Raw genomic sequence first — 27,065 nt, 5'->3', positions numbered from 1 at the left:
TTCTGTTTTTTTGTCATCTTTTAGATAAATTCATATAGTCCAGATTGGGAATTTATGGTCTGTCGTCCCCCTTGCACTGTTTATTTCTCTTTTGGTAGAGAAAACCTTTGAAAATTTTTGTAATCTAAGAATTGTATATATGATGTATGGCAATTATGCTATCACAATAAATGAAAAATCGATAGGGGTTATCCTCATTCATTATGAGTAAAGTAATAATGTAGACTGTCGAACAGAGTAGAGAAAAGCAAACTGACTGTAATAAATTGAAAAATTTTTCAGTGGTACCTCCACTGTAGAGTTCAAACTTTGCATCAAATGTTTGGCACTTTGAAGGACTAGGAGGGCAGAAGGAAGTGACTGGGTTAGTACTTAGTGTTATCACTAAGGTTTTATCCTAGAACTGTTTTCATAAACCCTTCTAAGATATAACTTGTTAGTTAAATGCTGTGGGATAGAGGGAGCGCTACATTTTTCTAGTGGCTGCCTCTAAATAAATAGTGCCCTTTCTGTCTAAAGTCTTCAATACACAAGATGTATTTGATAATTTATTAAATACATTGATTACATCGTGATACAGTTAACAGGAGATTTTCTCTAAGCAGTGTTCTTGTAATTGAATACAAAGTGATTTTACTTATTTTTTTATTCTTTATATTGGTCATGAAGTAAATGTTGTCTGTGAAACAGATTGGGTTTTGTAGCATTGTCAGTGTGAAAGGAAGACATGAAGGAAATTTACAGAGTAGCAAACAATGTTTTAGACCTTAAAGGCAGGTCATTTTTTGATGTTTTTGGATTGAACTTGTGCTACTAGGCACTAAATCTTTCCTCAACCTCTGATTTCTTTCTTTTTTTTTATTGATTACTGAAAATCTTTCTTCTCTAGAATGTGGAAAAAAAAATTGGTGGCTCTGACTTTCATATGACTTTAACGTGGCTGTTCTTAAAAAGTTTTTTCTTCATACCAGTTACTGGTAATACTTATGTCTCTATTATCCACTTTGATTTAAAGGCATGATTCATAAATATACTGCTCAGTGGCATGTTATGGTGGATGCCATTAAAATGCATGGATCGCTAATCCAAAATGCAGTGAAAATATATCTTAAAATATACTACTAAATTGCTGCAGTCAGTGGAATATTAACCAGTGTTGAGGGATTAAGTCCACTGTAAATTCAATTAATTATCAAGTAATTTGGAGAGAAACACAATTAGTGTTCCTTTATTAGTCATCATTATTAACAACCATGGTGAGGCACATCATAACTGCAAAATGAAGTACAATTGCTGTAGTTCCAACTTTTTTTGAATTCTCTTATCTTTTGGTATTGTCTTCTGTTTTCTGTCAAAATGCAGCTGTGATCATGAAAGGCTTAAGTATGTGCTTAACTTTGGGCTAAGAAAAATCTGAGAATGTTTTCTTAAAAATATATATATATTTGAATTTGTCTATATGCTTGTACTTGAATTTTCCACTTCCACAAGCAGACCTCTTTAAGACCTGAAACCTTATAACCTTACCATGCCTGTAGGTGACTAGAAAGCAAATACGGCTTCAAATACTGAGTGACTGGAGAATAGTGAAGTGTGAAGGCACTTGAGTCTTCCACATAAATAAAAACAAATTTTGTGACATAAACCTTTTGGACAATAAGTTGCATGATAGGAGACTATGAATTTAGACTAAGGTCTGCCTAGTTCTGTCTGTAATGTGGGCAGTGTTTTTTCAAGTTTCAGGTAGCGAGTTTTAGAAACCACCCATTGGCATAAGACGCACGTGGGGCACCCCAAAATGTCACTGCAAAAAGGATAATTCACATGTATTAGACTTCCTGAAAAACTTCCAAGTGGTCAGATAAGTAATACTGGGTGGTGAACACATGTTTCTCCCACGTAGGCAGCGGGAGATTTTCAGGAAATTAAGTATTTGTCTGTATCTGTTCAGGAAATCAGGGCCTGAGTTTAGAAATTCATTTATGTAAAGCTTCAGTTGCCTTACAACATGTTTTACTGTCAGTATTTATAATAATGATTGAATAGTATTCATGTAGTTGCTATCTTTCCTTTTCAGAAAATTTCTCAGTTTTGTTTGTGCTCTAATGTGTTTCCTGAAAAATCCTAGGCAAAGATTGGTCTACTTAGTTTCATAAACTTTATTCAGGAGCCAGAAACCACAACCTATAGATTTTTTTAAAGAGAATTCATATTGAAGTTCCCCTTTGTTACATCATTACTGTGAAATACCTTAAAAACTGGAGCAAAAATTACCAGGAAAATATGTTTTGAAATTTGATTTTGTTCTTCTCTGTAGCTTGACACAGATATTTTCTGTTGCAGCATAGTTTTTCACATGTGAATTGCTCTTTGTATCCTTCATATACGTTTTACATATGAAATCTGTTCTACACTTAAAGCACTGTATATTTGGAGAAAAAAAGCAATGAATGTCATGGCTCAAAAATAAGAAGATATGAATTCTCCCATCTCTAGTTTAAAGGACAGAAGTTACTCTACTTAGTCCCCTGGAAATTTTGCATGTCTTGGCTCTTTTAAATGAGAAAGTGAATTAACCCACCAACTTCTGTTGGTTTTTTTGAGAATTCTGCCTGTATACGTTCATTCTGTTTAATTGCTTCGTATGCCATTTGAATGGGAAATATCTGGAAGGTCTTTTTTAAATACAGTAGTATATACAGTCCATTTCAAGCCAGTCAAATTTAGACCTACAAGTTTTAATATAATATGGAAATGCATAGATAGCTGTAGAGTTTAGTTTAGTGTGCCATTTGATTCTTCAGTATCTGCAACTTCCAAAGACAAAAATGACCAAAAAAAAAAAAAAAGGCAAAAATAAACCTGTGTCTGAATGGATAAACCTGAACAAAATCTCTTTGATTGGGGCATTTGGGATAGCTGCCAGGCTGGACTTTGAGTTGTTTATAATAGGCTATGCGTTGATTGAGGAGAGGGGTGTGAAAGGTACAGTTTTAGCACCCTTAACCTCTGCCAAAATATTCAGGAAAGTGAAGACTGCTTTTTGGACAGGGAACAGATCAATTACATATTTTAGGACAGGATGCTTTAAAATGCATGTTTGTAAGTTAAGATATAACCTAAACATTTAAATCGCAAGAGATTCTGAAGTTTTATCCACCCACTGAGTTCTTGGTGGGGAATCAACATTTAAACAGGCTCTCATAGGCCTTCAGCAATACATTTCTGTTCAACTATAGATTTTGAACTGCTGAACATTTAATTCATTCTTGTCCCCTTCTAATTATAGACTTTAAGGAGATGTCGCAATGCACCTTTTCTTTCAGTTTCAGATCAGACAGTTCAAGTTTGATTTACTCAAATTTTGAATCCTTTTAATGTAATAAGTAAATTTTTGCAAAATGTCGTGGTTGGATTGTAATCTTAAATAGAAATATATTTTTTACTTTTTGATTCCCGAAATCCTGAACAAAATTGTCAATAAAAATGGCTGATTATTAAAGAAAGAGACAAGACACTAACAAAGGTAAAAACCAAGGATAGTTACCATTGTTCTCTCTGGCCCTCACATATCAACAGTTCCCATGTTTTGGTTGTTTTATTAACTTTAAAACCTGGGTTTTAGCTTAGCTGTAACACTTCTTTTATAAAGCAGGTCTGGAGTTATTAAAGGAAAACATGATAACATGTTAGTAAATTAAAGTTTTGCCATAGGAATTTTTGGTATGGAAATAAGGCACACTGAAGTAGATGGAAGAAGTTAGTTGTTTGGAATAGCAGCGATACTTGTAATTTAGAAGATATAAAATAAAATTTGACACAAGAAATATACGCTTGAAAAATTATTGCCTGCACTGTTTTATGCTATCAGCACTGTTTTCCTCTCAGTAATCTTGTTTCAGGGTATCTTTTGGAATTTGAAGTAGTTTTCAAGAATTATAATTTTGACCATGCATTTTATTTTTAAAACTCCTTAGGATAATTGTCCAGTTTTTGAGAGCCCTGTTCTTTCATCCAGTTCAGGAAAGCAAGTGCTTAAGCAGATTAGTGTCCTGCTATGAGTGCTCATCAAGAGAATTTGTTGATGAGATGATTGTTTATGAATAAGAGGTCTCAATAAGTGAAGGAACAGAGCTAGTGCAAAAATATAGATGAGGCAAATGGCCTGTCCAGATAAAAGCAGCACTAGATAAAGAAGTATATCAATTTTAACAGTCCTTCTTTGTTGGTAAAATTAGATTTAGTAGATTATTTAGAATGAATCGGACAGGATCCAAGGTCTGCTATGAGATTCTAGAAATAAATGAAGGCTGAAGACTGTGAGAAAAATGAAATGAACTAAGAAGTTCTTTTTAAAAATATCAAAGTTACCTACAAACAGACAGCAAGCTCAACTGCTTTGTTAGCTACCTTAAAACTTAAGGAAACCCTATTAAATTCAATGAAAATCAAATTTTAAAAATGAATTACTGATTGGTACTGTAGCAAGCATCAATAAGTGAATGGAATCCATGACTGTTTGTATAGAATACCTGGCAAAGTATTAAAAGACAATGGTTTTTTTTCTAGACTCATCTAGATGTGATCAGTCTAAACTTCAAACTCTGAAGTGCTTTTATCTTTTGGCTATTGTAATTTAATGGAATTCCTTCAAGTAAAATTTTGTTCTTATGAAGAATTAAAAGAAAAAAGAAGACTGTTATTTACAAAGTTAGATAGTTATTAGTTTGGATATATCTAGTGTGCATGAAAGCAGGGCAATAATGACATGAGGTAAGCCAGAAATGACACCAAGCGTTTCTTGTAATGCATCCTTCTGCTGTAATATCCAACTGGTGTATGTTTTAGTAGTAACATCTTGTTGTGATGGTCACACAGTACAGACTCGTAAACTCTAGTTCATTCCTGTTAGTATTTTTCCTATGTGTTGATCACTTTGTGTATGCATAGGAAAAGAGTCTTAAACTGGAAAATTTGCTCTTCAGTTACTGCAGTTAGACTGCAGGTGAGACAGTGAGCAGGCACTATGGACATATTTTCTGTATGTTACCATCACAGAAAGGAATGGATTTCAGGTCTTTGAATGCCAGATCCTTGCATTATTCTCTAATGTCTGGGTGGAAGCCACAGTTTCCTGAGTGACTGAAAGCTAAACCAGTGTCTCCTGAGGCAAAATGTTAATGAATTTACCTATCCAATTATTGGGCCTTCTGTAAAGTCAGTCTTGCCTTTTTATTATATAGATAATAGTAAAATGCCTTGGGCAACTTTGCACAAAATAGCTATGCCAATATTACAGCAGAAAAACTCTTTTGTCGTCTACATGGGTTTGTTGAGGAACTTCACTTGTTCCAAGTCTCCACAAAAAGACAGTTCTTGTACAATATTTTTATGAAGATCAGTGCTTCTGGACAGTTTCAGTGTGATGGAGTCTGTTCCCAAAGAAAGTGTTTCTAATAGAAAATACTTCAGTGCCATCCTGTTTTAAATTAAAGGCAAGGCAGCTTTCAATAGTTTTAGGAGAGCAATGTAGGTGAAATATTGTTCAAATTATTTTTGATAGATTCAACCTTCATGATAAGGGTAATGTAGGAATTATATCTGTACTGGCTTATATTTCTAAATTGAACCAAGATATATTTATTTTTTTGTGGAATATGTCACCTTATTTTTACGTTTAGGGGAAAAAAAAGTGATCATAGAAAGAATGACATAAAATAAGAGATTGCAATTATTTGATTCATTGCCCAAAGCTTTTCTGGGCTCAGCTGCTGGTTCCAGAGCAGCTGGGGCACTTTGTGCAGTGCTTGTGTTGGTAATGTGCATAACAAATGGTAGTGAATACAGGCTGTATAAAAAGGAAAGATATCATTTTCACTATAATAGCTCACTTCCTTAGGTATACTGGCATCGTTTGAGATTTCTCCTGATTCAACGTCAGCCAGCTAATTGTCAGCCTTATCCTAATCTCCCTCTGACAGTGGCCCAGGCCATCAATAGCACTGTCTGGATGAACAAAGACTGAGATCACTGTAGACCAGATCTTCTCATAAACTCTCATAATAAATTGTTATGCAAAAGAAGGGAAAACAAAAGAAAGAACACTCCACATGATAGTGCAGGTCCTCACATCTGAGGTATAAACATTTTCTGGACAGTCAGAGACCTTTTGAGCAGTTAATTATTTAAGAAATACATTGAATTGCATTTTACAGTTATATATGCTAACTACTTCTGATGATACTTTAAAGAAAAACCCCGGTACAATTTATCACTCTACATACAGTGAGATTATACTTAAGGAAGTATGCTCCTATGGGAAATTGCATAATGCCAAAAAACTTCCCCAATTAAAAAAAAAAAAAAGTTATATTTGGCAGTGAAGACCAAATGAACATCATTGCGAGATGAAGTTCAGAGACAGGAACAGAAATGCTGTAGGAAAAAGCAGCTGGGAGTGAAAGCTCATGAAGAGCTTTTCAGGAAAAAGGTGCTGTGGAAAGCGCTTGCATACTTGTGTGGTGCCTGTGTTTGCAGTAGGTGCTGCTTAAATAGGCTGGCTTCATGTCCATTCAAAACCACGTCTGTGGGGCCATTGGATTGATCTAAGAATGAAATCTGAAGAGGCAGAGTTGACAACTAGAAAGTGAGGTAGTTTTGTGCCATTTCTTTAGGATGAATGTACTGTGAATTGGAAGTTATAGTTATTCTCTTTTATTATTCAGAATCTGAATCCCATTCATTTTGTTTCAGAACGGTGGACCTCCTGTATGTAGTTTTCAAAATATAAAATCTTACTGCTGTGTGTAATCTTCAAGTAGATTTTTTTCCACTTTGATTAAATGGAAATGAATTTTCTAGAACTAAAGGGCTGTTGAGCTGGACACAAGACAGGAAGGAAGTAATGGACAGGTGGGCAAGTTAGCTTAGTGAAGCCACAAATTCCATCTGTCATCTGCCAGAATTCCTGGAGTTTCATCGCCCCCAGCTGGCCAGTGTTCCTTCTCTGGTACCCACCTGCACTCCGTCTTCCCCCCGTCAGACGTAGAGCGCAAGGAATCAGCCCTGGGGACTGTACCCTTGCTCTGTGACAGCTGTCCCTACTGCAGCACCCATGGGACTGCCAGACCCTCAGGCTCAGCTGAGCAAGGATTTAATTCCATGTGTCAAATGTTGTCTGACTTAATTAACCTTCTTCTACCTTTTGATTGAATAACAGCCTTTTCTTTTTTGACTGTCTCCATTAAAAGGCTGAGTAAAATGTGTCTTAATTTGTTGGACATTAGATTTCCATTTCCCAAGGCATATTTTTTAGAGCAAATTTTACTTATGCTCACATATGGACACATTTTTCCCCATACCTCTTCTGTATTTTTTTGTGTGCTCTGCTGTCTTCTTGCTCTCCTTTTTCAGTACAGCCATGTGTTCCTTTTTGCTAGAACATAAGGTGCAATGGGCTTGTGTCTTGTGTCTTTATGGTATCATTAGTTTCTCTTGTCTCTTCATTGAGTATTTCTTCCCTCTGTTACCTGATATTGCGTAAAAGGTATTTATTCTATTTCACGCAGCTAGTCTTCAACATAGTTTGTTAGTTTGTTACTCACTCTTTTCTGAAAACTCCTGTTTATTCTGCTAAGAAAACTCTTCCCTTTGTAGTTCTCAGAAATGCTGCCTTCCCTCTATTTTAAACTACTCGTTTCTTTAAAGCTATTTCAATTTTATTTCAAATATTTTTTTTATTCACACTTCTACTTTACAATGAGAATACATACTTCATATTCTTCTGTCTTAAACTTTTTACTGCAATAACCTTTTATTTTTCTGTTCAATTTATTTTCTTATTTCGGAAGCATCTTTTTTCTATGATTGCAGAGATACTAAGAAAATAAGCTTACTGCATATTTTATACTAAACTGAAGATAATTGATTACAGGGACAAATTTGTGATCTCCCGACATCCGTCTCACCAGAAGGGCACTCATGATTCCTCTGGAGACAACAGGATTGCGGGTGGTTTATTCTAGCTCATTTGCAATGATCAGCTGAAAATAACTTAATTAAGGAAATCATGAAAGATATTAGATGCCTGGGTTTACATTTCACATGCTGGAAGCTTAATTGAAATTCAGTAGTCCTTCCTTTATCAGCTGCTGATGCTACCCTGCCATGTAGAATTGATATTAACATTCAGGGCATGTGAATTTATCGTTTCCTAAGAAGTCTTAATCTTTTACTTCCGTTCTGCACTGTGGTAAAGAAGATGCTGTCTCCTGCAGTGTAATGCCATACAGGAGAGCCAGAGCTTGTGTGAATACCATGTTTTTCTGTCTGATCCTCCTTAAATACAGACCTGAATTTGGGAAGATTTTTTAATCTTTTGCTGTGTTGTCAAATCACCCCTAAGATACATTTATTATTACTTCTTTGTGGTGTCTATCATTGTGTGCTGAAGGGATAGTGGTTTTCTGATAATATTTTCACTTGTATATGCCATTATGATTCTACTTGTAAAACATCTTTGTGATTGGGCTCCAAAGGTAGCACCAAGCAGCTGTATTCAAAACATCCTGAAGGTTTTCTAGATATTTAAAACAGTGCAACATACTAAAAATATCATAGAGTTCTGATTTATTGCTCTCATTTTGAATCTGTTAATTGATGGTAGTGGGAAAGGCAACAAATAGTCATAAAAGGTGTTCTTTGAATTGATTCAACTATTTCCTGAGAAAGATTGCCACAAGGAAAAAAGAAAAAAGCATGCACTGATGTAGTATTAGAAACTTTTCAAAGAAATGAGTTTCTTAGTGTCAAAACTCCTCAAGGAAAATGAGTTATTCTTTTCTCCTGGCTTTGGAGTTCTCCACTTTTCACTGCTAACTGTGCTTTCCTGTATTTCTTGATGTCAAATGTAAGCCTGCTGATGCTCAGTGTGTTCTTTTTTTTTTTTTTTTAAACCCAGTTCCTCTAAAAAGAGGAGGAAGCCCTTTATTTAGACTACATGTTCTAGGAGCGAAGTGTGTTTATAAAGTATTCATCTGTTTTTCTTGTCCATGATACATATGGTGACATCACTGCATGCTTTTGTATGATTTGGACAATGCAAAACCAGCAGTGAAAAAGGGAGAGAGCAAACAAGCATGTTTGTTATAATTAAGTACAGAACTTAGAGCATAGTTTGTGAGTCATGTTTAAAAAAAAACCTAGGCTCACTGTGAAATCAAAGGATGAACTTCCCTGAGCTGTTTTCATTTAGTGTCCAAAGGAGTTCTGCTCCTCATTCTTCATTCTTTCTAGTACCAGGTTTAAAATATGCAATCGTAGTAGTTACTTCCAAACACTTCAACTGCTGTCATTGATATTAATCAAGTGTTGAAACATGAGTGAATGCGAATTGACAGATAAAAAACCTGATGTTTTGTCAATATTGTAACAGAGTTAGTATGAAGACAGATATCTGTAGCTTGGTAACCATAGTACCTGGTATCAGTCACAGGTAAAGTCATTGAATGACTGATTCAGGATGCAGTCAGTAAAGAATTAACTAAAATGAAAGGAATTTTTTTTGTTGTTTTTAATATTTTATTATGACCAATATGTTATAATGTGCATAGGCTTGTCTGCTATATGCTCTAACATTGGATAGCATTCTGCTTTATAGAGCTGAGATTAACCTTGATAGCTAATGAGAATTAAAAAAAAAGAATATTCTGGATATGCAGCATTCCAGCTTTATCAAAGACCTTTCTATCAGCCTCAAGCTCAGCACTCTACTACATATTCATATATTCAGCACTCGTGAGGCCGCACCTCGAGTACTGTGTCCAGTTTTGGGCCCCTCACTGCAAGAAAGATATTGAGGCCCTGGAACGTGTTCAAAGAAGGGCAACAAAGCTGGTGAGGGGTCTGGAACACAGGCCATATGAGGAGAGGCTGAAGGAGCTGGGAATGTTCAGCCTGGAGAAGAGGAGGCTCAGGGGAGACCTTATTGCTCTCTATAACTTCCTGAAGGGAGGTTGTAGTGAGCTAGGGGTCGGCCTCTTCTCTCGTGTCATTAGTGATAGGACCAGGGGGAATGGTTTCAAGCTACGGCAGAGGAGATTCAGGCTGGACATGAGGAAGTATTACTTTTCAGAAAGGGTGGTCAGGCACTGGAATGGACTGCCCAGGGAGGTGGTGGAATCACCGACCCTGGGGGTGTTCAAGGAAAGACTGGATGTTGTGTTGAGGGACATGGTTTAGTAGGAGCTATTGGGAATAGGTGAACGGTTGGACTGGGTGATCTTTTAGGTCTTTTCCAACCTTAGTGATTCTATGATTCTATGATACATAGTCTAGCTAAAGTTTGTTGTTGTTTTTTTTAAATTTTTCTGTTTCATAGTTAGAGCTGAATAACACTCTTTGTCTTGCATTGATGTCAAGTTCATATTGCTGATTCTTGCAGACACATAATGATTGGTACTTGTTTTTATTTCAGTAACTTCATTTTGATCCATAATGCATTTGTGGCACTTCCTAAAATCTAAAAGTTTATCTGGTGCTCCACTAGCAATTTTCTCAATTTTGTCAATACATTAAAGATTTCCATCTTAATTATGTACTTATTTGAGGTAGATTTAGTCCCATGTATTACAGACTGTGTCTTTCACAAAAACGTTCTTTTGACTTCTGCACTGCAATGTGCTTAGAACACCTTTCAGCTTTGCATCATCTGCTAAATTTCTGTGTCCTCTCTGGACAGTCATTTAATTTCTGAATTGAATTCTTACATTGCGTTCAATCTGTGCCGGATCATTCCCTCCCCTCTAGAAACTCTCTTAATAATATTCATAATATCTTCATAATCTTCATATACCTAATTTGAGAGCACAGCTGCCTGAAAAGTGTATTCACCTTATGTTGATTTCATTAGGCTAGTAATTCTTACAGATTCACAATATCCCTGAGCAGATAACATGCTGAGGCTTGTTTTTCTGTCAGTCCCAATTAAATGTTTCTGTTTTACTACGGAAATGAACAATACTGAAAGCTCTGATGGATGTTATGCTGCCCATGTGTCACAGATTGGTGGTGATGAGCATGCTTCTCAGAAAAATACTCACAGAATTTGACAAAGGAGTATCTCTCTTTTGTCCTATAGGGTGCTTGGAGGATACTTGTCATAAAAGGAAATGAGATTGGCTTGACAGAATGGCTCTTGGGTTGATGCTGGCAATTTCTTTCCATCTTATTTTGTTGTACATGCTTTTGAACTGTTTGTTAAATCACTTTTAATAGTGTCTTTCTATGTAGTAAAATCTAGGAAATAGTTGTACAGTTTTTTCTTGCTTTTGGATGTCTTTTTAGTCCTTTTCTAGTCCTGAAGGGCCAAGCAAATCTTGGGGAAAAAAAAATCACTAATGGTTTAAAGATTGGTTTGATTAGATCCTTGAATACTGTATGGGAAATTTTGTCAGGCTTTATTGATTTGAACACATCTAATTTATCTGTTACCTTCTTCCAAATATGATCTCAGCTCCTAATCCCTTTGTTAAAAATACTTGTGTCAAGTGACTGACCAGAAAGCTTAGTTGTGAGCAAGGTTAAAATAAATAAACCATTGACTACTCAAACCTTTTCCAGGTCCCAGTTATTTCAATGGCTCTGCAACAAACACAGTAATTTTCAGGTCAGTTGGATTACAATAACATTTTATAAAACATTTCAAGAATGTGGTCTATGAAAGCCAACATCATGATTTTTTATTTATTTATTTATTTTTTTTGGAAGGCAGTTAACTCTATGGAAACAATCCTATACTAAATAGCATTAAGCTAATATTACCTAATATTTTCAATTTAATGCAGAAGTGAGTTTGCATGCTCTGTATTTTAAGGCACAGAAATGTAATAGTTTTCTATTGTTTTCACTCTACAAGTTTCTCTGTTAAACAACAGCAAAGTATCATTTTCACAAGTTCTGCTGTCTGGAAGATAATGCTTATCATCACTGCTCACATTTGGAGAGCAGGAAACAAAGCAAAAATTTTCGTTTGTATTTTTCCCATAGTAAAGTCCTGACAAATCAGCTGCCCTTTCTGAGACATGAATTGCAGTGTTTAATGTGATTCCTCTGAATTTACCAGTTCTGCAAAAGAAAATTAAAAACTTTCCAAGATCAGACAAATAAGGAAAAATAAATCAAAAGGTGAAAAGGCCACAATTTTACATCCAGAACAACAGCAAATTTTTGTGACCTGGTCTAATGAAAGGGTTAAATAAAGTATTATAAACTGTTTGCTGTCTTTAGGCATTTGTTCTGTATCCATGGACTTATTTTAATGTAAATAGGCACCTCAACAGCTGTGTCCCCTTAAGCACATTTTATTTAGCAGCTGGGTTATACACGTCACTTGGCAGCCATGGATTTTCAATTTTTCTCTGTGCCAAGGGGGCAGCTGGAATAATTTGAGTGCTCATTAATTTGGGAGAAATATGAGCTGTGTAAGTCAGACAACACGAGTCTTCTGTATGGTGTTGTACAAGGATAAGCGGATCAGGGTAGAAGCAATTTGCCCTGTCCCAAGGGGGCCTTCATTTTTTAATAAGCTGGTTATGAAAATTCTATTTCTTTGCAGTTTGAAGAGTCTAATTAGAGCCTGTAATTTCTCTCATATAACTAAAGTGGATGAAGGTTAACTTTAGGCCTCCAGAGTCTTTTCACATTCATTTACAGACTTAAATCAGGTACTAGTTTGTAGCTAATTAGAATAGTGTATTAAATATTTAGTTTGACTTGACTTTAACTGCAAGAACGCAGGAATGCTGTAGGGCTACAAAAAACGATGAAGGAGAGCTAAATTTAATTTTTAATCTAAGATAAAAGTAGTACAGTAATTTTAATACTGACTGGTGTATTATGATAGTAAGAACAGCAATTGCCTTCAGTTGGTTGAAATGTCAGAGGAGCAAGATGTCTATTTAATGTCTTTGCTATAATGCTGCAGTTCAAACAATTCATGGTGAATGTGCATATGTAAAGAATGTGAATGTCTAAAGAACAAAACGTATTTCAGCATAACATACAGTTTTTATCTAAAATCTCATTTATTTCTTCATTCACCAACTCAGAAATTTCAGAAGGAAATTCTTTCAGAAATCAGAGAGTTTCTTGTTACAGAAGTTTCTGATTACCCAGGAGGTTCAACAATAAGCACACATTCCTACTTGAATTCTCCAAACAGTCAGTCTGTTTTTCTATCAGAACAGTATCTGCATTTGGAACTTTTGTTGATTTTTTTTGTTTGTTTGTTTTTTGTTTCAGTGAATTAGTAAGATAATGCTAGAATTCCATGAGTAATTCTTAATTTTTGCTGTTCCTGTAAACAAAGCCTTCAAGTTTATACTACTATGCTTGTAATTTTCATAATTTGTAATGTTCTGTAAGTGGAGTTCAGTTTTCTATGCTAGATTACAAAACTCCCCATTGCTGGTTGGATTGCTAGTATTTGAGCCTTTTTCTGCTGAAGGTAGTATAAAGCATGTGAAATTCTGTTGTGCAGAACCAAACATGGACTTTGAAATTGGAGCTCAGCACCAAACTAGCTTATACTAAAATGTTTAGCTCAGAGCCCATGCAGTGATTTGCATCTACACGTTGTGAAGGAGAGCTTGCTCAAGTTATGTATGCCTTGAAAGAAGACAGATAGACATATTCTGACTCATGAAATACAGAAGCTCACTTCAACACAGTTCTGTAGAACTTCTGTGAAAATAGATGATAGTTTATTTAACAGGACATTCTTGGTAATGCCTTTTGATCAGAGCAGTATTGGCTATGGTTATCACAAAAAAGAAGGAAGAAAATCAGTACAATGTTTTTTTAAATTAAATAGGTAGTTTTTGACTTCTGCTGCTATCATGATATATCAAATGGTATAGCACAAGTATCTGTGCTGCGATCCTGTCAGAAAGCATAGGAGGACCTTGTTTGTGATGACCTTTCCAATTATCTTCTCACAGTTTCAAGTCTTCCAAATCATCATGCCTTATGTGATAGAACTTAGTTGTCAGACAACCGTTGTGTTATTATATTTTAGTTGGTGGGGGTTTTAAAGACTTCTTACACATGTATAGAACAGATTTTATTTCCAGTGAGAATTGTGCTTATTAATTTATTTTGGCTATGAGTACTTTGGTACTATTATGTGTCTGCTCATATGTTAATGCTATTGTAATCATACTGGAGTCACAGTGGCTCTTCTCCTTTCCAGCCAATCCCATAGTTTCAGTGAACTGATTTCCATGAACTGAGTACAGCTCCCTTATATCCCCAGCAATTGCTCCTGATAGCAGTGAAGATCCTTCTTCATGAATGAACAAGGCTGTGGATCTAAAATACTTCAACATGAAAGGAGAAGGATGCTGATAAAGAGATGATTTAGTAATTGAGACAAAATAAAGATGAAATGTACTATTTATTTAACAACAACAACAACGACAAAAAAAGAGCATCTGTAACCTCAAAATAGTCAAACTCTTCTAGCTGTAAGCTTATTCAGTCTCAGATTCTTGGCTCATAATCTGTAGTTTTAATCTCAAATTTCCTCTCCAGCATTTTTTGGATGCTAGAAACTCCATTACAGATTGGTAGAAAATCTGTGATAAAACTTCTAAACATCACCTTATTTTGTTACACTGGTTTCTCAGTTGTCAATTTTTATGAGATGGTTTATGAATGCAATAATCCATTTAAAATCAGCTGTTACGGGAGATAATAGCCAGTTGTCAGAGCATTAACCACCCTGGACTTCACTTTGGGCTATTACGTAGCAAAAGAATGAATTGGTGGTAAGGTTGCCAGGTGTATTAAATTATATGATGAATTATAGAGATTCTGTAATGGGGATTAGTGTCCAAAAGAGACTAGTGGAGATTGCCAAACCCATTATCTGATAGGAGTGTAGACTGGACAGAATCCCAAGGGTGAAAGGCCGGCATTTTATCCATTATGTCATCCTGTAATCTGCGTCTGCGCCACGCACAGTGAAGTACATGGTAAATGAGTTGCCATTGTTCAGTGCTTCATCCTGTAACTATATAATAACAGAAGTGGAGTAGTTGGCAGTATTTGGTTACTTAGAATTTAGTCTGATTTTGATCTTCTCTCATGGACTCGTCCAAAATAAATGATATACAAGAAAGCTAAATGGTATACTAGCAGAAATTGTATGAGCCTGTTTTTTCCAAAGAAGCTTCAGCTAGATCCAAGAAAGTTAGTTACGTCATGGTTTCTGCCCTAATCTCTTCTCATTCTCTCCATTCAGACAAATCAATTTGTTTAGGCTGTTATTTTGTGTTTTAGTAAAACAACTGCTGTTCTAGATTTTACCAAATTCACTTACACATTGAAGAATGAAAATATATAATTCATTAAGGGATAGCTAAATTAGCTGCTAGTAGATCATCTAAGCTTGGCTGTTAACTGTAATGACATGGAATCTCACATATCAGAACTGGAAACAAAGATTTCTTTAGCTTCTGAGATGAGAGCACAGAGCTTATTTCTACCTCCTATAAATAACACCACATTTAACTTTGAAATGGTAAAATTATAATAATAGAAAACCCTTATCATGTAATTTTTTGAAGTTATAAATGTGTGAGTTAAAACTTTCCTATCCCTCTATATCCCATATAGTTGCTCTCTCATACTACGGCTGTCTTTACCTGTGGAAAGATATTAAAAAAAAAACAAACAAATGACAACAAAAAAAACCAAACCAGCTACATCTTCAGTAAAACTGTGTGGTAAACACACAACATTTGGAGATGCTCTATGAAGATTTTATTGGCATTCTATAGATATATCTAACATGACATGTAAGCCGTTTGTTTTCAAGTGATTTGCAAAGGTAAGAGAAGTATTAGAGCTTTTGTTAAGAATTAAAGCTATAGTGAAGGTAAGAAATTGGTTGTTGGTAATCTCCTTTTTTTTCAAATAATAAGAACCTTTTATAAAGCAGTCTTTGAGTTGAAATTTTCCAGTTGTTGTTTTAGTCCCAAAGATTAATGTTCCCAAAATCTGGAAATTTGCTGTTATTTTAACTGTTAAACTTCTAAGAAGGATTTAATATATTCAAGGCCTATTTTGTGTTTTGCTGTTAAATTCCAAATCTTAACTGCTTATTTAATGCAAACTATTTGCTCTGCCAACTCTCTACATAAAATTCATCAGCAATATCAGCCCTTGCTGCTGAGCTGTTCAATCCTCATCTGCCTGTGAGGGAACTGGTCTTGCCCAGTTCTCTGTGACCAATACTTCAGTAGTGTAATGCAGCTAGAACTTCTGTCCCATAAGAGGCTTAAGACATTTTGTCCCTTTCAAAACTGCCAAGTATTAAACTCCTTGAGGGAAGCAATCAATCTTGTGCTAATTAGAAAGAACACTTTGTAATCACCTGATCTATCCTTGTGCAGTGAAAATAGCAAAATCCCATATTTCTCTTCTAACACTATCTGTTTTATTGGGGAAATTTCTACAGTGTGAAATTATTCTTTATTAATCTTGAGTTGCCTTTTAATTTTCTATAAATCTGCAAAGGATGTAAATACTTTACCTCTGCTAGAAGTCTTGGTAGCTTTGTAGATTTTCCGTTTCTGTGAAGTTTTTTTGTCTTCGTTTAGTTTATAAGAAAGAAAACAAACTAAAGAAACCTCACCACGCTGTGTCCTATATCTTGTTTGAATTTTCTAAAACTGACCCTCAACAATTCCGGACATAGAGGGTGGGTAGATATGATTCTCGCAGGTGAATATAACATAGTAATCTTGTTCCCTGACCACAGGGGATTAACTGCAGCATCAATTTCCTTTTTTCTTGCACGTAATTTCTGAGGTAGGTCTATACAAATAGCTGTTGGGGAGGCAGATGTTTGGGAAAACAGGGCTCAGCTGCTTGAAGATCCCCAGACAGATTAAATGTTTGTCTTTGTTACTGTTTTTGCTTACGGAATCTTATTTTCCAGCTAAATAGGCCGGTTAATTTGGGGTGGGGGATGGGGAGATTTTTTTTTTCTCTTACTGTTCAATGGCTACTTAGGGTACAATGCAGAGTGTTTAGGACATCATTATAATAGAAGACACTGTTATAAAATTGGATACAGCATGCAAATACAGGAAACAGAAGACATGAGGAAATGTGTAAATATAATTTTTTTCAAAAAAGATATTTGAAATACTGAAGGAGATAAATTAAAGAACCTTTTACTAAGTTACTGCTAAAGATTTGGCCTAATGAGGCAATGGTTTTAATTTCATGGCTTCTTCTCACTGTGTGGTATCAGTTGAGCCTTCAGTACCTTACAGGGTTCTCTAACAGGGTAGGAGATAATGGAGCAGCGCTGTGGGCTTTGTGGCCCTCTTCAATATAATTTTATTTGCTTATTTGAAACGCTCCCTTAGAGTTTCCCATTGGACTATCAGTGCAAGTACTTCCTTTACTCCTATTTTCACCACTTCACAATAGAAAAAATGAATAAAACTCAGCAAAGGCAGACAAAGATAATATTTCTTGACGGAATCACTCTAGAGTTTTTTTCTGCTTTCTATTTTTTTCTGCTCTTTTCCCATGCCTGTTCATTGACCTACATGTGATGTTCTTTGCAGCAAGGTATACTGGAGTGCAGACTTGGAATATGGTATTATTTTGGGATAGGTGTATGTGTATGCCTTCGTGGACTAAAATCATATGTTATCCTGAATCTCAAAATTTTATATGTTTTACAAACTCATCATTTTTTTCCTTTTCAAATTTGAAAAAGTTCCTTGTGCAAAGTCATGGCCTGTTCAGATTTTCTTCCTTTCATTTAAATGCCTATGTTAGTGATCTTTATGAGTAGATCTAGTGTGACTCCCAAAAATCTTTGACTGTATTTAGATTGTTTCTTAAAGGCAAACCTACTGCATCATGCATTTTCCCTTTTTCCCCTTGATGTCTTCTGAGGTAGAGCTGCATTAAAGGACTGTCAGAGGAGCAGGAGGATGGGACTATGCAATTATGGGAGAAAAGCAGCAAGAGCACGAATAAAACCTCAAGTTCTTTCTAAATTGAAAGTAAGTTTAGGCTACTTTGGGAATGTGAACTTAAAAAAAGGTCAGAAATTATAAAACAGCAGGACCCTAAGGAAGAGAAGCCAGTTCTGATCATCTAAAGGACGAAAAGCTTGATTTTATGCTGTGTAACTAATTTTTAAGAACACTTTCACTACAGCCAAGCATAAGAAGAAATGTGTGTGAAAAATTCCTGATCAACAGTAAGAGGAACTGGTTACAAAGAGACAAGTAATTCATAACATAAAACTGAAATTACAGAAGAACAGAATCAAAAGTTAACCCTGGCAAATAAAGATATAACTGTTAATTCTGCCACAGAAATACACGTTGTAAAGTTAACTTCTGCTTATTTTTGTTTCAGTTTTTCTGCTTACTTAATACTTGGTAAGCTTTCTAAAGAATAGACAACCTCCCCAGAGCAATTATTATGAAGAGAAAAATAGATCTGCCTGGAAGGAGTGCACTTGAAAATTTCAAAGTGGATCTTTTTCTTTTCAGCTTAAGGCTATCTACCATCTAGACAGACTCTCTCTCTCTCATTGCATTTTTTGCTAATACTATATTTAGTAAATCATTTGTTCCACCTCAGATTATTGCTGTTGTTTTCAAGTATTTTGGGGTCCCCTGTTTCCCCTTTCCCGGAGGTGCGGATCCGCAGATCCCTCCGCCCTGCTGGTCACGGAACCGGGCCGAACCAGCCCGTAAACCGTTGACATTCTTTGGTGGAGAATGCGGGCATCGAGGCAGCAGGATCGATATAATGTAGTATATAGTATATTATAATATAGTATTAGCAAAAAAATACAATGAGAGAGAGAGAGAGAGAGAGAGTCTGTCTAGATGGTTGACAGACCTCACCACAATGCTGGGGTGAGAAGTGCAGTCCAGTTGAGTGACTGAAGAAGAACAGACGGCGAAGTGCAGATGGCGAAGCGCAGACAGCGAAGAGCAGGCGAAGAAGAAGGATCAGGTGACCTTGCACGGAGTTCTATCTCCTTGCTGACCGCAAAGCCTCCTGGGGAAATGTAGTTCTTCTCCGTCGGACGAACATTCGGCAGATATCGAACCCCACCCCCCAGTGCATTACATGATGTTATGGTGTGGAATACTGATGACCAAAAATCATAAAACCATGACAGTTGCCCAGATTCTCCAATCAAGTGGTTAATCAACACTTTCAAATACAGAAATAGTGCCTATCAGGTGGTGGGGTCAGAGCATGAATTGCCTGGAGAAATAACCCAGACTGCTCTCACCTGCAGAACTGAAGAGTTCCCATGACAAGCCAGTTATTTATGGTAAAGCTTTCTAGGAGTTCTGGTAATCATTCAGTCTCACAGTTCTTCCAAATCAATTCATTTTGTGATTTACAGAGAGGCTACCTGGAGGATTCCTGGACCACCGTAACTTATGTAGATAAAGTGCAAGTTTTCATAGTTATATCCTGCATATGACTTAAATTTCATAGCTCTTGCCACAAGGCTATTGCTGTTTCTTGCTAAGCTGGAAAGGAAAGGCTGTTTCTCTGAAGGTGTCCATGAAGTAGTTTGCAGCTGCAAACATGTCTCCACTGTTATCTGCAAGCAGAAGTCCCATTTCTCCTCTCACATCGTATTTTAAGTCTCTGGAAAGACTATTTTTCATCCTGTTTGGCATGAAGATACAACTTCACAGTTCAAGCATGTAGAATTTTGCAGATCAACTTTTCTCAACACAGACAGAAGACTTCTGTTCTCTGTGCTGCTAGTCAAATGACGTTTCTGAGGTGAGGACAGTTCATGGACTGCAGACTAGTCTATTCATAATGTATGAAACTGTTAAGTGGGTATTTCAGACCAAGTGGTTAGAACTGAAATAGCTGTCACTTAAATTGTCATTCTTTGTTTTCCTTACTAATGCATGAGTGTATGCATCTCTGAGATTATTATATAATCTATCTGTCCGAAGTATAAAGGTTGAAACTTCAGAATATTTTATAAGCAAGAAACTTATTCACAATATTGTCTTATTTTTCAAAATGATGTTTCTCATAGATACATCAAAAAATAGAGTGCAAACCATCCATGTAATCCAAACCGTGATCAATGCCTAAGGCAGAAAGGGTATAAAATATACTGAAAACCAGAAAAAAAATAGATAAAAAATAATGGTAACTTATACAGTTAGATGTTTACTATTAATTTAAGTATTTTTCTCTTTCTGAGATTGGTGCTCAATTTTGTCTGCTGAACTACTGAGCTTTGCAGTTCAATCTTGTAATGTTCTGTTGTGTCATGGGGGTAGTTGCCAGTGTAATTTGTGACAACTGTTGATATGTTGTGCTGCTTCTCTGTAGCTCAGTGTAAGTTAGTGGTTTGGACCAGAATCTGTGGTGTTGCGCATAGAAGCTGACTGTCATAAAATGCACTGTTGGAATTGGTCTGTTTCTTAATAGGAATATAATTCTATGGTTCAGAATCATTTGAGCTTATGCAGCAATCTTTTAGTAAGAATAGTACTAGAATGGAGTACTCTTTCCCAGAAGTGAGCCTTCTGAGTCAGAAAGTTACTATGTCTGTGACATAATAAGAAGGTAATATATGGAAGATTTCTACAATTGCTTTTTAAAGATAATTGAAATGCATCAATCTCAATTTTTTTTATTTGCCCTTTAATTTTGCTTTAAAAAAAAAAAAAAAAAAAAAAAAAGAATTGAGAAAGTCGAAAGTCCATGTCTGTCCAGTTCCATGTCTTTCTTTTTTTGGAGGCTTCCGGCCTGGACACAGTTCTCATACAACCAGTTCTTTATCCACTGGATAGTAGAGCATTCAAATTCATATGTCTTCAACTTAGAGATAAGGATATAATGTTGGACCATGTCAAAGGCCTTGTGTAGGTCCAGATAGACAACATCAGTTGCCTTTCCTTTGTCTATTGATGCTGTCACTGCATCATAGAAAGCCACCGGATTTCTCAGCCACGATCAGCCCTTGGTGACACTATGCTGGTTGTCTTGGATCACCTCCTTGTCTTGTATGTACCTTAACATGGCTTCCAGGAGGGTCTGCTCCATTATCTTCCCAGGCAAGAGATGAGGCTCACTGGTCTGTAGTTCCCCATGTTTACCTTTCTTCCTTTCTTAAAAATGGGAATGATGTTTCCCTTTTTCCCATCACTGTAGAATTTACCTTACAGCCATGACTTTTCAGATATGATGGAGAGTTTCTTGACAATCATGTTAGCCAGTTCCTTCAAGACCCAAAATGATATTTTTTCTTTTGGAATAAGCTTTGCTTTTCATTCAGTGGATCTGCTACCATTTTCAATTTTCAGTTTTGTAGATAGGATATAACAATACAAAATCAGTGTTTTTGTCTGAAAAAATTTACTTTCTGCACAACTGATAGTTAAGCTTTGAGATGGTTCATTTAATATTTTGAAGTTCAGAAGTTGAAAGTACTTTGATTCGGGTATTTCTCTTAAACATCTTATGAAGATTTTCAAATTTTCCAGAACTGAAATTTTGTCCTTCTGTCATGGGCTTTTTCCCAGAGAGGTACTTCATATCCATCCAATGAAGATGTCTTCTTGGATGAAAAAGGTTACTTTATTCAGTCAAAGCTCTTGGATATTGAAAAGTGTTTTTCTTATTTTCTTTATACGATTTTTTTCAGTCAGTCTTGATTAAAACAGTGTTTGTATCCATAACAATTTTTTAGTATTGTATTGTACCAGAAGATACTGAAATAAGAGTATCATCTTCTATGTGTGTATATCATCTTATACGTGTATATAGTATATATACATTCTAAAGCTCATAGTTTCCATTGTTTTACTTTCTGCAAAGTTCAGTACAAAACCACAGAAGGAGAGACGCTTTATCCTTACTCATCCATTATAAGTTAAAGAGATTTCAGTCTGATATCTCTACTGTATATATTTATCAGTAGACTATACAGTATCATTGTTACATCTGGATTATTTGAATAAAATTTCATGGAATTATTTTTCAGAGCAGAAATTCTCTGACACGCTCTTCCTTCAGTAACTTCAGAAACACAAAGAAGAGAATCCAGTAGTCACTCCTAACAGTTTTTACCTAAAAACATTTATCTTACCTGGCATCTGTGAATACGATTGGATATTAAATCTGGCACTTACTGTCTACTCTGTTTGCAATAACTGTTTTTATGGCAACTATAACAAAGAGTCTGGTTTTGCAACATATATAAGCCTATCACTGCTCAGGTCTTGTCCACATAAAGTAGAAGTAATTTGAACTTATCTTGCAGAATTAATGGGATACTTCTGTACTGTTGGCTTATTTGTAGGTGTATGTAGATGCAGAAAACCATGGTTGCTTTTTCCCTGCTTACTGTTACCATACTATGGATGATTCCTGCGCATCTGGAATTGTTACATAAAATTTAGCCTTATGCCTGTCTTGAAGAGTTAAAATAAGTGTAGAAGAGATATTTAGATATAAGTTCATTCTGAAAAATGAAATTAAGGTTGTAGGCTTATTCATGCATAACTTTCAGTTCTAGCTTTATTGCTACCTGCTGGGATCTCTGACAACAGAAATTGATATTGCAAGCATTTGTTTTGTAGAATTGATTCCAGACTGAATGGTTAAGGATTCACGAGTGCTTCCTACTACAGGTGCACAAACATTACGTTTCAGGTGGTGGATTCAAAAAACTGATCAATGATTTTTTGAAGTAGTACAATAATCAGAATCATTTGCTGTAAGAGCTGACTGTGAGAATTTTTCTCACTATCCTGAATACAGTATTAAAAAATATCCATAAAAAACTGTTAATGTATCTTTAAAATTAGTGACAAACAAATAAATCTTCAGTGTCTCAGCGTTTTTTTTTGTTTTTGTTGTTTTCTTTAATTAACTAAAATACCTTTCTACTTTACGTGGTTATTTTCTTATCAAGCCGCTGTGAATAAGGCATTCTATTAAGTAATGAACAGTAGAGAGATGGTATTTTACAAATATTGCTCACCTTAGATTTCTTTTTATAAAATATTTTGTACCTTATGATAAAGCTAATAAACATCATTTTTATGATGTATGCAGTGAGAAGTGCAGAGATTAATATACAATTCATTATACACAGTGAAGATAGACATTCATTATACACAGTGAAGATAGACATTCATTATAGACAGTGAAGGATAACAGCATTTAATGAATTTATCTTCAGTGCTAGCTGACTACTTCGTAGCTTTTATTTTTACTGCTAATACCAACCAAATAGCAGTATTTTTGATGATGCTTAAGATACCTTGTAGAGAAACAGTAGATATAAAGTGAATAAAGTACATATTTAAAATGCACTCAGAAAAATCACTAAAATTCTTGAAATAGTATCGCAGAAGTCGTCCACTCTTCATGATGATCTATGATACCTATGTGCTGAAATTTTATTTGTAGGCTTAATGCAATTTTGTTGCTGCCTGGGCTTATAATCATGCTTATTGCTCATTCTTTCAGATAAAGCTGGTCTCCTTCTATTAGGAACACAGTGTAGTTTGATTCTGTTTAGATTAAAGAAGATGGTTAGATATAAATCTCCCAGATGTATTCAGTCTCATCGTAGGCTGTATTCTTGCATTGTTTTCAGAAAGATAAACTGTGACAGTGATTCATGCTATATTTTCAGAGTATAAATCATACTGTGCCCTTTCACTTGTGTTAGAGAATAAAGATATGTACATTTTTTAATTAATGGTTTTTATAGCTATCAGTAAAGCGTGCATTCTTTAGACTCTTCATGGAATTATGCATATTATTTGATTTGAACTAATTAATAATATGGCACAATTAGTGTATATATTTTTAAATTATGTAAATCATGGTTGAAATTTATGTACGTTTTACCTTTTAAAGACTAGATAAGAGTTTGTTGTCAAAATATTATCTCTATATTATCTTTAGGCATGATAAATCAGGCTGTTCAAGAGTGTCTCTCAGGATGCAGGTTCTGCAGCTTCTCTGGGCAATGGTTTTTATATTTCATTGCCCTCATGATAAAAAGGGTTTTCCTTACAGCTAATTAGAATTGCCATTGTTCTGAGTTTTTCCTCTTGTCTTCTTGTCCTCTTATAGTCTACATTCAAGAAGAGACTGGCTTCTTCATTATGTCAGTAAGTGAGCTGAAAACTCAGGGTTGGTACTCCAGATATGGTCTTGGAGTGAAATGGAGAGGAATAATGATGCTTGTTTACACCTTGCTAATACAGCCCAGTTTGTAGTTGGCATCCTTTGACTCGGGCCCACTTGTTATTCCCCAGTACTTCACCTTCTGCAGAGCTGCTTCCTATCCAGCTCCTCTTACCTGTGCTAATGCATGGGGCTTTTCTACACCAGATGCAGGACATTTTCATATACTTTTGTTGGACCTCAGGAAGTTCCTGTCAGCACATAACTAGAGCAAGTTGAGCTGCCATAGAAGGGTGATATGCCCCATGACCTTGTGGTGTGTGTTTTCTGCTCCACGGTCTTTGGGATGACTTCAATTTTTCTTTAACATAGTATTTTTTGCTAATAAGTAGATAACTTTCTTCCTACTTTCAGGCGATTTGTGAACAGCTTATTCTTGTAACGAGTAACTCTAGAAGGATATTATTCTGATGTTATACATACTGTCTGCTACTGCCCCTTTCAGATGAGAAGTGTGCACGCAGTTGTGTGTGTGTGAAAGCACTTATCCATAAAGATGAGACAATTGTTGCTCTCACATAAAGCTATTACTAAAAATATCTTTGGTATTTAAAAGCCTTTGCACACAGTGATGCTTTTTTCACAACTAGAATGTGAAAACTGTTTTTGCATTTTGCAACAGGGCACGTAACTGAAACTGACCAACCAGAAGAGTGATTTCCTCCTCAGAAGTCATCCTGTAAACTGAAAGATCTGTTTATTTCTCTCATAATTAAGTGCAAGAGTTGGGCAGAGCAAAATAACCTCAATTTTTTAAAATCTTTTCCTCTCATTTCTTCCAGTATCTATTCTGACACTGATAATATTTTGGATGTCATGGCCTTAATTATATAAATCTAATTTACTCTGAAATGTGCAGGCCAGATTGAAGACTGCAAGGGGACAACCTGCAGTGTACTAACTTTACTCTTTTTCAGCCTGTGAGAATTTTTATATTGGTACAGAATAGCATAAGGGAGAGTATCAGTAAAAACAGGGAAAGATATAATATCATACAAATCTTCAAAGATTTAGGTCTTATATGTGAAATCTGATATTTCTTGTGTATAATTTTTCATGTGCGTCCTGGAAGAAATTTTCTCTTTTGCTGTGTGTTATATAGGTCATATGAAGTTATAGCTGCACACTCGTAGAAGTTAAAGATGAATCAGTGATAATCTTTCAGATCAGACCCATTGCCCGGAAAGAGCAGAACAGAGTTCTTCAAACAGCAGTATGTCAGATACAGCACTGAGAGTAATAATGCAAAAAATAGAAATTAAAAAAAAAAAGAAAGGAACTCAAGACTACTACCTTCCAAATAGCTTGCTATGTTTATTTTGGACAAGCTTGACATCTGTGACACTTTGAGAAGAAACAAGTATGTGCTAGAAATAACAGAACAAGAGACTAACACTGAAAATAACATGATACTCCTTTAAAACAAGCAAAAATAAAAATCCTTCAGATGTAAAATTCTACGTCTGAGCATGTATCTAAACCAAAGGACAAATCCTTGACATTAATCTTGGATTTTGTTACTTCAGCCAGCATATTTCATTAGCTGTGTGGAGAGTATCACATTGCAAAAGCCAGCATATAGTTTGCTATCGTTGTTTTGTTAGTGAAAATTATGTATCAGAAATAAAGAGCATGTATTTTTAGCAACAATTACTAGTCACTACACCACATCCTGCTTGTGCTGATGTTGTTTGTGTGAGTGCATAGGTAAGTCAGAAATATATCGAAGTACAAAAAAAGATAACAATTCAGATGACATAAGAATAGGAATGTTCTTATAGTTTCATTTTTTTAAATAGCAACTTTAAATAACTATTTTATCTTAAAAAGAAAAATTCTCTATTCCAGTTTATTCAGTCTAAGAAGACTGATAGGAGTTGCAGAGGTTTAGTTCTTAAATGTCTATCCCGTACATGTTTCTGGAGGGATGCTTTGCGGGCTGTGACTGTTTTGACCTCAGGGCTGACTCACCTTTCTAGCTCAGTGCCAACCTCTGTAGAGCCTTGAGGGAGGTGCAGGCTTCTCAGCACAGGCTGTTGTAATTCATCCTGTCCTGTTAAAAGCAAATAGTATAGAGGTGGTGTTCACACATAAGACAGATGCTTGCACTACAGGCAGTGTGATAAATTTGTGGTTGATCTGCTTGATTGGGAGGGCTCCTTTACTCATATCCACCTGAGGAGAAAAGTAGTATCAGGCAAATATTTTGGATGCATTTTTGCACTGTTTTATAATAGCTTTACTGAAGTGTCTGTATTTGACTGCTGTTTTGGAAAAAAACTGCTTTCAGAAGCAAGGATAGCTGCCAATCATGATTTGAGGGGCAGAGATATTTCACTGTAAACAAACATGTCCAAAGTTGATAATTTGATAATAATTGTATGTTTGTAAATTTGATAACAATTATGACTTAAAAGATATGAAGATCCACCTTTTTATACTACAAGCTCTTGATTTTACAGAAAGGATTATTTGACATAAAAGGATGCTCTGTGTTATGAGAGTGACAGGATCTACCCACAATATGCATTCAAGTTTCTGAATTTATCTTCTCACACACATGAATGTAGCCCAACTGCGTGGTTCTTTGTACAGATGTTTCTGTTTGGAGCTGCACAACTTTAGGGCAAAAATTTTTAGTTCATCTCTTGGTAGCACCATTGCTACCCATGGCTACTTACACCTAAGCTGACAAAGATATAATAGCATATGAACTATGAAAACTGAGGGGAATTTTCTTGATTGGTGTTTCAGATCCTTCA

The 27,065-nt window shown here is 35.6% G+C and overlaps 1 protein-coding gene across 1 annotated transcript in view; it reads left to right on the top strand.

Moving 5' to 3' along the window:
- The window catches only part of CACNA2D3 (calcium voltage-gated channel auxiliary subunit alpha2delta 3), a 395,935-nt gene that overhangs the window by 219,326 nt on the left and 149,544 nt on the right, over positions 1-27,065 (top strand). The window lies entirely within an intron of this gene.

The sequence above is a fragment of the Lagopus leucura genome, unplaced genomic scaffold (assembly GCF_019238085.1).
Source record: "Lagopus leucura isolate 7727_CA_CO unplaced genomic scaffold, USGS_WTPT01 Super-Scaffold_100026, whole genome shotgun sequence".
Classification (NCBI taxonomy): Eukaryota; Metazoa; Chordata; class Aves; order Galliformes; family Phasianidae; genus Lagopus; species Lagopus leucura.
Note: the sequence above shows the minus strand (reverse complement) of the source record. Positions and strands in the feature narration are given on the sequence as shown.